Source organism: Fundulus heteroclitus, chromosome 22 (genome assembly GCF_011125445.2).
Source record: "Fundulus heteroclitus isolate FHET01 chromosome 22, MU-UCD_Fhet_4.1, whole genome shotgun sequence".
Taxonomy (NCBI): Eukaryota; Metazoa; Chordata; class Actinopteri; order Cyprinodontiformes; family Fundulidae; genus Fundulus; species Fundulus heteroclitus.
Window position 1 is genome coordinate 20626230 of NC_046382.1, and position 12342 is coordinate 20638571.

Sequence of the window (12342 nt, forward strand, 5' to 3'; positions counted from 1 at the left end):
GCTTTTATGGGATATTTTGCCTGGGAGGGGGGGAAAAAAAGGAATACAAAAATTGAACTTTGCAACAGAGGCTGATTGCATAAAGTAAACCTTCCCTACCTTAACCTTCCTAATATGGAGATCATTACAAAGCATGTGACGACACAAGTGGTTTCTCTCTCGGATTGAACCGACGAAATACAAAAAAAACATTTCCACCACCGTCAGTTTGATGTTTCTCATTACCTGGTTTCAAACTGCAAGAAAAAAACTCAGATCTCTCAGCCATGACTAGTCCAGGAGGAAGTATTATAGATATCTAGCATGTAATTTTTTTGTTTGCTTTTGCACGGATCAATTTATTTAATATTATTATGTATTTTATAAGAAATGGTAATAAAATGGTGCGATCAGCTCCCGGAGGATGTTTACTGCGTCTGGTTCTGTACTGCAAACATGTTTCTATCTGTACAATGAGTTCCTATCAATTTAGGTTAGTAGATTACGCGCATGTGCACTTTGCATCTCATTAGTTCAGAAATACGCACATATCAAACTCCTAGATGTTCTAGATGTAAGTTGTTGACGAGATAATAAAGAATCGGTTGCACAGTGAAAGATTACTTGCTGTAAAAACAAAAAGATCTAACATTTCACTGAAATGTAACAGAAGGTTTCACAGATCTGCTTCACCCTTTCGACGTCTCTGTCCGACTGCTTTCTGCTTTTTCAGCGATGTGGCACGGAGTTGTTGCGACGAGCTGGACTAAACTTGCTTGTTGTTGTGTTGGTGATGATCCTCTCTCTGCTCCTTCCGTTTAAATACTGAGATTTTACAAGTAGGAGGTGTCCAGGAGACCTGATGAAAACACTACTTACATGCGGCTGCTGAGCAAATCAGATAATTTGTCATGTCCTGTGACACATACTGAAACACCCCCCTTCCTCTTAAAGACCAGTTATTTGAAGAAGAAGAAAAAAACGCATATCCAAAATAGGCAATGTGGTCAAAGAAAGCATCTGACAGAGTGACATCCTTATTGATGGTAATACGTGACAAGAAGTGACACCTTTCTAAACCCACACTGAAGATGTGGGAGAGGAGTCTTTGTCAAAAATGCCCAAATAAATGTAACTTTGAAAATGTACACTTCTCTAGAGCTATGCATGTAAATTATTCATAATTTATTTATAACTAGGTTCAGATCTGAACCTTGATGGAAATCTTTCTTTTATCACCCTTTATAAGAAGAGCAACTGTATTTATTTCACAATAAATACAGTCAGAGACTAAGCTGACTCTATCAAATCACCGGTGAAAGAATTGTTTATTTAGGTTTTTCTTTCAGCTAAAATAGTAAATAGTCGGAAATTTCGCTTTCCTTTTGCTTTAATTGCTAACATAATTGTTTTTCTCCTCATTCTTCTTTATATTAAAATTTGTCATGATTTTCTTTCTAAATTGCATGCTTGTGTAAGTTTTTTTTTTTACTTCCCTTTTATCATGCATTGCACTGCACCTGCATTTGTGGTTAGAATCTTGCTCAAATTAAACATGTATATCACAAAAGCTTTCCATAGATGTATTTTTTTTTTTTTTTTTGCGGCTCTAGTGGCTTGCTTTTTCTGAACGTAGGCTGACAGGAAGGGGGGTGGAAGAGGGGGAGAGACATGCGGCAAAGGACCGTGGGTCGGATTTGAACTCGGGTCGACTGGGTCAAGGACTAAGGCCTCCGTATATGGGTCGCTCTACCTGCTGTGCCACAAGCGCGCCCGGATCATAGATACATTTTTAACTTTCTTCTCCCGTTGTGTAATGTAATGAATTATACAAAAAACAACTTCTGTCATTTTCAGAAACAAGAACAGGTTGCGCAAATTAAAATGTGTTAAATCCCCTTCTTTAAACCAACACCTCAGAGGCAAATTGCCTTCTGGAAATAATATCAATGCACAGATGACAGAGCTTGGACTGTTTGGCATTAGTAATTAATTTAGTTTGGAAGAGTAAAGGTCAGATGATTTCAAAAAGTTAGGACTCTACATCGTCTGTCGAACATGGTGGTAGTGACATCGTCTTGAGGCTCTGTTTTGCTGTTTTGGGTACTTGGGTTTTGGGTACTGGTGCGTTGCTCAGAGTGGGTGGAAAGATGAAAAAGGACGACTGCCTTCTAGTTCACCAACTTTCCCTCACATCAACGGCAAATTAGCAGGAAGATGGAAACAACTTGTTGCTAACTAAATAAAGCAGGGTAAGATGAAGCTTCTGACAAACCTTAGCACTATTAATATTTGTGGGCTTAAAGATGAGTCTCTGGCAGAAAACCATCCTACATACATAAACTCTACCATTCCTGATGAGAAGAATTGCCAGATATTCAACCAAAGTTATGCCAGAAAATTGTTGATGGCTAAAAAAAAACCTGTTGTATCTTTCAAAGTTGTAATGGATACTTATTCGAATCTAAATAGGAGTGTATGTATAGCTCTGTATTTACGTACATTTTTGACATCATTTGAATCAGCTAAAAATATTTTATCATGATTCAATTTCTGCAGAAAGCCCAAATTATCTCAAACAGGAGACTAAGAAACTAAGTGGTGGGAAGCAGGAAATCAGGTAGGTTGAAAACCGAGAAACCATCATGAAGCACTGCAGCCTATTAAAATGTCAGTGGTGGCTGTGGCTTAGGTGTGAGGAGCGCTGGCTTGAAACACAGAGAAATCGTTATGAAGAGAGCCTGGGAACCACCCTTCTTTCCGACAACAAATCATTTGACGAGGAAGGCCGAATGATCCCCGCTCGAAGGGAGCTGTCAACGTGGTTCTGCATGGCTTAGTGTTCTGGTGAGGAAAGTGGAAAGGAGAAGTACCTGGTAACAGGAAGATAGAACCATCATAGGACCTATGAGGAGGTAAGGAGGTGGCCTTGTGTTCGTTGAACGCCACCTTAAGATCGTAAGAGTGAACGGGAACTCTAGAGAGGTCGAGATAGGTCTCCTGCACATCAAAAGGAGGGAAGGAAGCTGAAATGGCCTCAAGGAGGCAGGTTGACCAGCACTCCTGGGCCAAGCCCAAAATCTAATCCCTCATCCGGTTAGTGTTGGAATTAGGTCCATTGAGCCACGTGGTCCCCAGCACAAAAGGTTACTGAGGGTACTTGATTACTAGGAACTTGATGTCCTTATTAAGCCTCCCACTTACTGACAGGTGTATTGTTTCAGTCTCTATTGTGTTTCTCTAACTTTGGGACTAATTGATGCCCAGACTTCTGGCAAATTCCTCACATAGGAAGCCTCAGGTAGCTTGAACTGGAACAACCGAGAAGGAGAAGAACTGGTTACTGGCTGTAGCAGAGTCAAAGATGACGATAAGATTCAGAACAAAAGCCACTGACCTTCTCAGGGCATGTGGTCGTCTGAAGCGGCTGCATTCGCTCATGCAGAAACCAGCAGGAAGCGCTGCAGAGGAGCTGAGACTGCATCGAGTCCGGGAGACAGGCTTGGGTCATACGCAGGGAGTCAGAGATCTGCAGGAACATCATCGGGAACAAGAGGCAGGGCTCATGAGCTGTGAGAGGGAACCGAGGTAGTTGTCCAGAAATTAGAAGCTTGCTAGAAGTCCAACAAGGGCAAGACAAGGTAGGGAAATCCAGAGAACATGGTCATTGTTGTAACAAGGAAGTCAGGGATGGGAATAATGCTGGACATCTACTGGCTAAGGCTTTCAATAACTTGCTGCTGTCTGACCGTGGAAAGGAACCTTACCGGCAACAGAGCAGGGAAGGTGAAACAGAATGCAAACAGCAGATGGACGTCAATCTCAAAAATAATAATAAATGCATATTTATTCATCTGTTTGCATGTTCTGCTTGTAATTACATGCAGAATAGCATTAATAATCAATGATTCCTTGGCATAGACTTCACAGTGTTGCTTGTTGCACTTTTTACCTTGTTGCAAAAATGTCCTGGGTTCAATCCCTGGCTCAGGTCTTTCTGTGGGGAGATTTGCATGATTCCACTGTGCATGAATGCTTTCTTTTCAGGCACTTCTTCCTAAACCCATGAATATGCTTGTTAAGTTAGGTTGACTACTGCAAAGTGCCCTGGGTCTGAGCGTGTTTATGTCCTGCTTTCTGTTTGTGACGCTAAACCACAGGATGAAAGATGATTCATCTGTGTGAGAATTAGCACACACACACTCGTAGGAACTGAACCAACTTCCCTCACGTTCACAAATTCAAAAAGCAGCCAGAGATAAACAGGCAGGAACGTTAGTACGAGTTTCTATAATGTGGCTGATAAATAAATCATCTTGTCGTTGTTGGTGATGTTAGACAACCTTGTCCTCCGGTGTTATATGTGTGCGTCCTACATTGGTCCTCTGGCACACATGCATCTGTTTGCCAGACCTTTCAGTGCAATGTAATACAACTTCCTCTAAAACAATGGGCTTTGTCTTGCAGTTTGTAGGGGAATTTCTGAGTTAAAATCTCCCTCAAAGCTGACTTCTTAATGACTATGATGCTTGTGTTACTCACATTTCCTCCATTTGATCCTGATAGTAAAACGAAGTTTTGTTCATGCAAGGACGTTACCAACAAATATGAGTTGAGGAGAGAACCATAAAAGAGCTGAATAACATATCCTGTGTTAATTATTTCACACTCTAGCAGCGTGCACTTGAGAGAATCTGTCCCATATCATTATTTAAGAAAAAAAAAAAAAGAAAATGAGAAAAGAAAAGGGTGTAAATGGTAAAGTTACATCATCCAGGGAAGCCCGGTATTTATTTAGTCTAGACAGCTGCAACCCAACGTGTTTGATTGATCATTTTGGAAAAAGACTCCCTTCAACCACAACACACTACTGTTTAAATTAAAGCTCAAAGCTGTCTTAGTCACAGGTATCCCCAGATTTTCAGCATTTTTCTATTTGTTGCAGCTTTGAGGGTGTGAGAGGAGTTGTAAACAAATCACTTGTTGTCCTGTTGTAGACGGGAAAAAGCCAACACCCGTGCTTTAATTTGTCTTTACTGAAAATAATCTCTCTCTTTTTACTTTTACTGAATTTAATTTTAATTAAATTGTAAAATGTGAAAACATGTAAAGCTACAACTACAATAAATATATAACATTTATTTTAAAGCCTGGTTTAAGTTTAAGATAACTGCCATGTGAGAAACTGTCCAGTAAACGTCAAAGAAATAAAGGTTTTTAAGTTTTACTAATGTGTTTTTATTTTGTAATGTGTTTTTATTTTGTAATTCCGCCCCCGCATCCTATATATGAGCTCATCTAGGTTTATGCAGTGGCATGAAACACACTCACATGAATTTAAAGACAAAGAGGAAGGAAAAAAAATGACGAATGCCTCAGACGAAAATAAAAGGGAAAAATAACATATTAAGAGAGCTGCAATCTCTCATGGTAAAATGTATGAATAGCAACCTGTTTAGCTAAGCGTCATGCTCAAAATCGAAAACAGAAACCGTATTCCAAGTTTATACCTGTCACTGGAGACAGAGCCAATCAGTGAACTACTATTAACCTGTAGTTTCATGGTCAAATCCATTCCCACACGTCACATCAATAAATAAACATTTGACACATGTTTCCACTTCTCTATTCGATCACGAGAGAAATCAAGCTGCTTCTCCTTTTTACTTTCAAATATATTATATTTGGAAGCATATATTTGTTTATATGCCATAAACATCATGACAATGTCCAGCCATCAACCCTTAAGAGAAAGATACCATTTTGGTGTCCCAGAGATTAACATGTTTTGGAGGGAAATGTGAGAATCAATCCCAGAATGACAGGAAGACAACTCATGAAGATCCTGGCTGAAGCTCGCAAGAATGTGTCATTACCCACAGTAAAGCCAGTTCTGAATTGACATGAGCTGAAAAGCCGCTCAGGAAGGAAGAAGCCATTACTCCAAAAACAACATTCAAAAGGCAGATTGAAGTTTGCAAATGCACTCAGGAACATAAACCCTAACTTTTGGAGACATGCCCTGTGGTCTGTTAAAAGTAAAGGCAAAGAGTCCGGCCTTTATGGACATTGCTACATTGCAGTTGCCCTTCCTAATGCAAACGGAATTCGATCCCATGTCCCCCATATTAAATCAAATAATTAGCATCACTGTTGTGTAGTATAGAACAAGTGCTAATACAATATTGATATTTTACAAGGGGAAATAACAGATAAACATTAATAGAAATATGAATTAACGCAAGTGGCAACATGGGCTGTGATTCTGTTATCTTACACAAAAAACTGACCTATTAAATTCTGTTATAGTATGATGCAACTAGGCTATAGTGTGTTGCCTTGATAAAAGTACTCATAACTCTTGAACCTTTTTGCAATTTGCCAAATTATGAACTTTAATTGGGTTTTTACGCAATAAACACAAAGTGGTATATAATTAAGCAGGGTTTGGAGAAAAAAATTATGTAGTTTTCAGAATTTAGACAAATAAAAATGTAGTATACACACGCATTAAGGCCCCATTGTGCTCTGACACCCCTAAATAAAATCATTGGCATCCTTCCAAACATAATTACCTCATCCTCAGTAAGTGAGGCAGCATTGGAGGAATCTAGGTTGCAGGAGCAACAGATGAACTTTTCAAAACAGCATCATGAACAAAGACAATGATGTGGAAGTATAGTAGCAGCATATCAAGACATCAACCCAAAAGTAAAAGCTTGAACATAGATACATCTGTCAAACTGATAATTACCCCAAGGACACCGCTAATATTACTTACAAAGCCTTAAGCACAATGTTTTGGAGTGACTATAGACAAATTGTGGACAGAGCTGAAAAGGTGTGTGTGAACAAGGCAGCCTACAAACCTGAGTCAACTGCACCCATTTTTTTAGGAGGAATCAGCAAAAATACCATGTAATGGTCCTTGGGAGTTTGGGGATTTCCATTTGTTATGTGTATGTTTTCTACATTAAGTTCTTTCTGGCGTTTTTTGTACTTTAGAAATGATCTCTGTTGTATTGTCCATTGTGTTTCTGTGTATCTCTGTTCACCTCCATGTTCCACGGTCGACCTCCAGACAAGAGTCTCGGTGGATCCTCCATGGGCTGACCTCCAAGCTTCTGCAGCCACGACCCTCCAGATGGTTGTGCTTCTACAAGATGACCTCAGGATCTCCAGAACTCTGTACATCTCTGGGATAGCCTCTCTGTCGACCACAAGAACCCGAAACAACTCTGTGGTTGCACTCCTGAGCTGTTTTTGATTTTGTTGTTGCTTTCCCTCCTTTACGTTTTGTTTTTGTTGTTGTTTACCATTTCTTTTAAATAGTATGATGTACCTAAGTCAGAAATATACATACATATCTTCTAATTCTTGCTTTGGGTGTTTTACGTATATCTTTACCTTTGTGTGAATCTGCTTGCTTTCACTTACCTGTCAAATTGATGCTGGTACCCCTGAATTTTCCCACTGAGGGACAATAAAGGATATTTCTATTCTATTCAATTATGTTATACTCTATTTATACCACAGTGCCTTGCAAGAGCATGTATACCCCTGGAATCTTTCTAATATGGTCACATCAAAACCACATATTTCAATGTATTTTTTTATGGTGTTGTAAATAATTTGGCAACCCAAAGCAATGGATAACAGCAAGGTGGGCAAAAGAGAAACTTCACATGGAAATATTTGATATGCATATATTGTCTTCTCCCTTCATTTTAATACCCATAAATTAAGTCTAATGCATTCAATAGAAGTCACATAATTAGTAGACAAAGTGCAGCTGTGTGTAAAAATAAAAACTATGTGTTCTTCTACGTCACAATTATACTTTACTTTGTACTGCTCTATTACATAAAATGCCATAAAAGTATCAGTGTAAAGTGAGACAAAGACAAACGTGCTTCTGAAAATATGGTATGTACAAAAATTGGAACAGAAAAAGTTAAATTCAACCTTATTCTCAGATTTAAAATCACATTTATAACCAACATACTGACTTGGAGGTCCCACTAAGTGACAAGGATGCTTTGCTAAACATATCCTAAAACCCCACAACTACTATGATGGTTTGACAATGTAAGGACATGATGTAAATCTACAACCCTCTGCTACACCTGGTATTGCAGACCATTCGCAGAAAGTTTTGATTCATCATGACGAAAAAAAAACTGCATGTTGTTGCATCACCCGGTAAAACAGAACCGTAACCATGTTGTTGATGTCACACTTCCTGACCGATTGCGTATTCCTGCAAACTGCATGAAGCTCGTTGTTTATTTATACCAGTTGCAGAGGTAGGCACAACCTATCCAACCTTATTTTGGAGACTTCTCTATAAATTTAACATCACATTTATTAACCAAGTTAATCACCATTCTTGTTAATATGAATATGTGTATTTTCAACAAAAGAGGAAAATATGGTTTGACTGGTGCAGGTAAGCAAGGTATTGATCTTGGTACTCTGCCTTTTAGATGTTCAGAGGGACCGCCTGGGGTGGGTGGGGGGGGGGGGGGGGGGGTTAGCTTGCAACCAGATGTTATACGCTATAAAAAGACAACAATTTCAACTGCTATCTGATAAAAATAAATAAATAAATGAATTTTTGCTGGTTTAGGTCAGTCAGGAATAACAGAATCTTCTTTTTACAAAATGCCAGAATTATATTTTTCTTATTCCTTTTTTCAAAGTCAGAAGTTTTCATACTCCAGGATTGATATGCCTTTAAACTATCCGGAGAAGCCCAGATGATCATGATGATGGCCTTTTTTGGTACATTAAAATCTACATGTTAGATAAAAATAGGCACACCTGTGGGTGTATTTTGAGGCAACACCTCAAACACACATTCCTTGTGTGACATCAGGGTAATAATAAAAAAAAAAAGCAGTAAGCCAAGATATCAGGAGAACTGTGGACCTCTACAAGTCTGGTTCGTCATTGGGTACAATTTCCAGATGCCTGAAAGGGTCACATTAATCTGTTCAAACAGTGGCATGCAACTATAAAAACTATGGAAATGTACAGTCATAAAATTACTCACGGAGGAGGAGTGTGCCCCAGACAAACGAGTTTGTAAATGCTCTCAGGGTCAATAGACACAATAACACCAGTTCTGTCAGGAAGAAGGCCCCACATTCCAGCAAACTATGGTGAGAAACCTGTAGGAGACCCAAAGAGTTTGACCCAGGTCATGGCAGTGCAATATGTCAAGGTTACTTTGTAAATACCCGTAGGTGGATTTGTTTAAGGTAATTTATGTAAACTTCTAAATTTCACAAATTGTTAGAATTGTTATAATAAGGGTGAGTCTGATTTAATTTTGGAAAAAAAAATTTTTTGTGCAAATTTCTAGTTTTAACAGGAAATATTCTGTATTGAGGAAAACAGAGGATCTAAAATTTCAGCCAGACACAGGAAGTGGTTTAAAGGATTTATTATAAAAGAGCAGCTGGTGTGAGGATAGAATCTGCCGCTGGAACAGACAGGAATCACGGGAAGAGGAGAACAGGCTTTAGTGCGCTGCTGAGAAGAGTTTGATGGTAAACAGACTCAGAAAAAGCCCCTAACCTTCCCAGAATCCAGGGAGGGTTCGAGGTTCTGATCAGTGACTCCTATGTGAATTGGGAAAGCCAAAAAGCTGAGACAGCAGGGAGTGATAATGTCACGGAGAGAGGCTAACCAGAGCTGGCTTCTTTTAAAGCAGACTGATTTAGCAGCGCGCCAGAAGCTTGAGTTGGTTCTGTGAGCCAGGTGCGGTTCTGCGACAGGCAGGTTGTAATATTCACGAAGATCCACAGGCTTGGCAGGGCTAGTGAGTCAGAAATCAGAAGGACAGCAGACCTCCGCTGACATGAAAACACCGGTGGACGTCTGCTTACATGTGGCTTTCAATAATCTGGCACCAACGGTCTGTGGAGCTTCAGTATATAAAGGCAGGAAAACAGGTGCATGGAATCAGCTTGATTGTGGCAGCAGCACACAGGTGCGTGAAATGATGCTAATTGCTGTGGTGCAGGTGGAGCGTGAGGGAGCATGCAGACAGACCAGAATCATAACATGTGCGAAATTCCCTGAAAGAGGTCTTTAACTATAGAAAGAATCCTTCAAGTCACTTGGTAATCGCTGTGTGATGTGAAGTAAAGATGAACATCTAAAATCCTTTAAAAAAAAAAAAAAAAAAACGTCATGTTCGAACAGCATGGACGTGCTGCCTGAGAGCCAGTTCATGTTTGATAAAATGTCAGTTTAGACTCCAGGAGGATTATTTGGACATGACTTGATAGAGAAACACTGCAAACAACCTGGAACGTCTGAACTGAGCAGACCAACCAAGCTGGCAGGCTTTGATGTTGGAGTTTATCTCCTGTGAGACGGCCACCTTCTTGCAGCTCCAAATTGCAAGAGGGAAGGTTCTGACTGCTGTCGGTGCTCGTTCAATGAACAGCTGTCCTGGAATGGGGTGCCTCCTTGGATTTTATTGTAGTCCTGGGGGACTTCAATGCTCATGTGAGAAATGATGGCGTTACCTGGAGGAGGGCTGTGATTGGAAAAAACACCGTCCCTGACCTGAAAGTAAAATGTATTTTGTTGTTATTTGGACTAATCTGCTAGACCATGGTCAAGCCTTGTACCAAAGGTCAGTAATTAGTCCTGCAATCCTGTCTTCAGGCCTGCATCTTTATTGTGTTTTCTGGACACTCAGGTCCAGACAAGGGTACTGCTGTCAACTAATCACCTGGTAGTGAGTTGGATCTCCTGGTCAGGGTAACTGCCAGATGGGCCTGAGGAACCCAAACGAGTGGCGAGAGAATCTGAGCTTCAGAAGGATGCTGAGGACATAAAATCCAAAATGTTCATGTTCACAGTTTCCGTTGCAGATGAGGCTTCCCCAGAGCTTTGGAAGTGGTTAACATGTGTCTTCAGTGTGGCAAGCAGGAATGTAAATGAAGCTTACCGTAAGAGCCTGTATGACGCACTGCTGGTTAATATACAGATTTCACAAGTGCACAAAAAAAATCATCATGGCCCCAAATCCCAGCGCTGGGAGAGCTCTATTCCCACGGTGCCACCAGAAAGCCACCAGCATCTGTGAGCATCCATACCGTTGTGTGTTTGAGCTGCAAGCAGATGCTGTAAAGTTATCTGCACCCACAAAATGAGCCTTTTTTTCCCTCCCTGATGCTCTGGCTGCTCTAAACTAGACTAAAATTGTTACAGTTTAATTTGATACTTGCCAATGTTCATGCTGTGATTTGTGCTTTAATATATTTGCATATGCTGCTTTGTAGACATTTACTTTTGAACCAGCGCCTTCTGTTTTTCACAGGATGATTCTGTTGCCTGTGGTGGCGGTGACCCCTACTGTGGGTTGCTTTTCTGAGAACTTCCAGTAAACATTCACAGAATAACTGTTTTTAATTCCTGTCATGGCTTGGGTTAGTTATTGTGGTCTGATAACAGTTTCCTTTTTTATTACTATTTAACCAGAAGATAAGCAGCTTAAATAAAAAAAAGCAAAATCTCTGCACCCTGTTCTTAGTTCACTATGGCAAATCAGCTAATTTCATATGTCAATACCTTTTTTGTTTTGTTTTTTTTGGCGATTTTTTTGCGGCTCTTGTGGCTCGCTTTTTCTGAAAGTAGGCTGACAGGAAGGGGGGTGGAAGAGGGGGAGAGACATGCGGCAAAGGACCGCGGGTAGGATTCGAAACAATATATATGACTATATATTTATATAAGACCATATATACCATGAGACTATATATATATATATATATAGATAGATATATATATATATATAGATAGAGATAGAGATAGAGAGAGATATAGAGAGAGAGATAGAGAGAGATAGAATATAGAGATCTAGATATAGAGATATAGAGAGATAGAGAGATATATATATAGATAGATATAGATATATATATATAAGATATCTATATATATATATATAGATATATAGATATATCTATATATATATATATCTATCTATCTATATATATATATATATATATATAGTAGTAGTAACTTTATTTGTCCCAATATGGGCAATTTTTGTGCAGTAGCAGTAATAAATATTCACACTTCACACATAAAAACACAAGAAACACATAAAATATAAAAGTAAGGTGAATAAATATATATAAATATGTGCAGCGCAGAGAATGAATAAAGCGAGGGCCTATATGTATGCAACGTATGACTATCTGCTTTTCCTGGTAGCGTTTAGCAGCTGGACAGCAGAGGGAAGAAAAGAGTGCTTGTATGTATTTGTCCGGGCTGGTGGATATTTAAAACGGGAACCAGAGGGTAGAAACTGAAATTGGTTGTGTAAGGGATGGGTGTAATTAT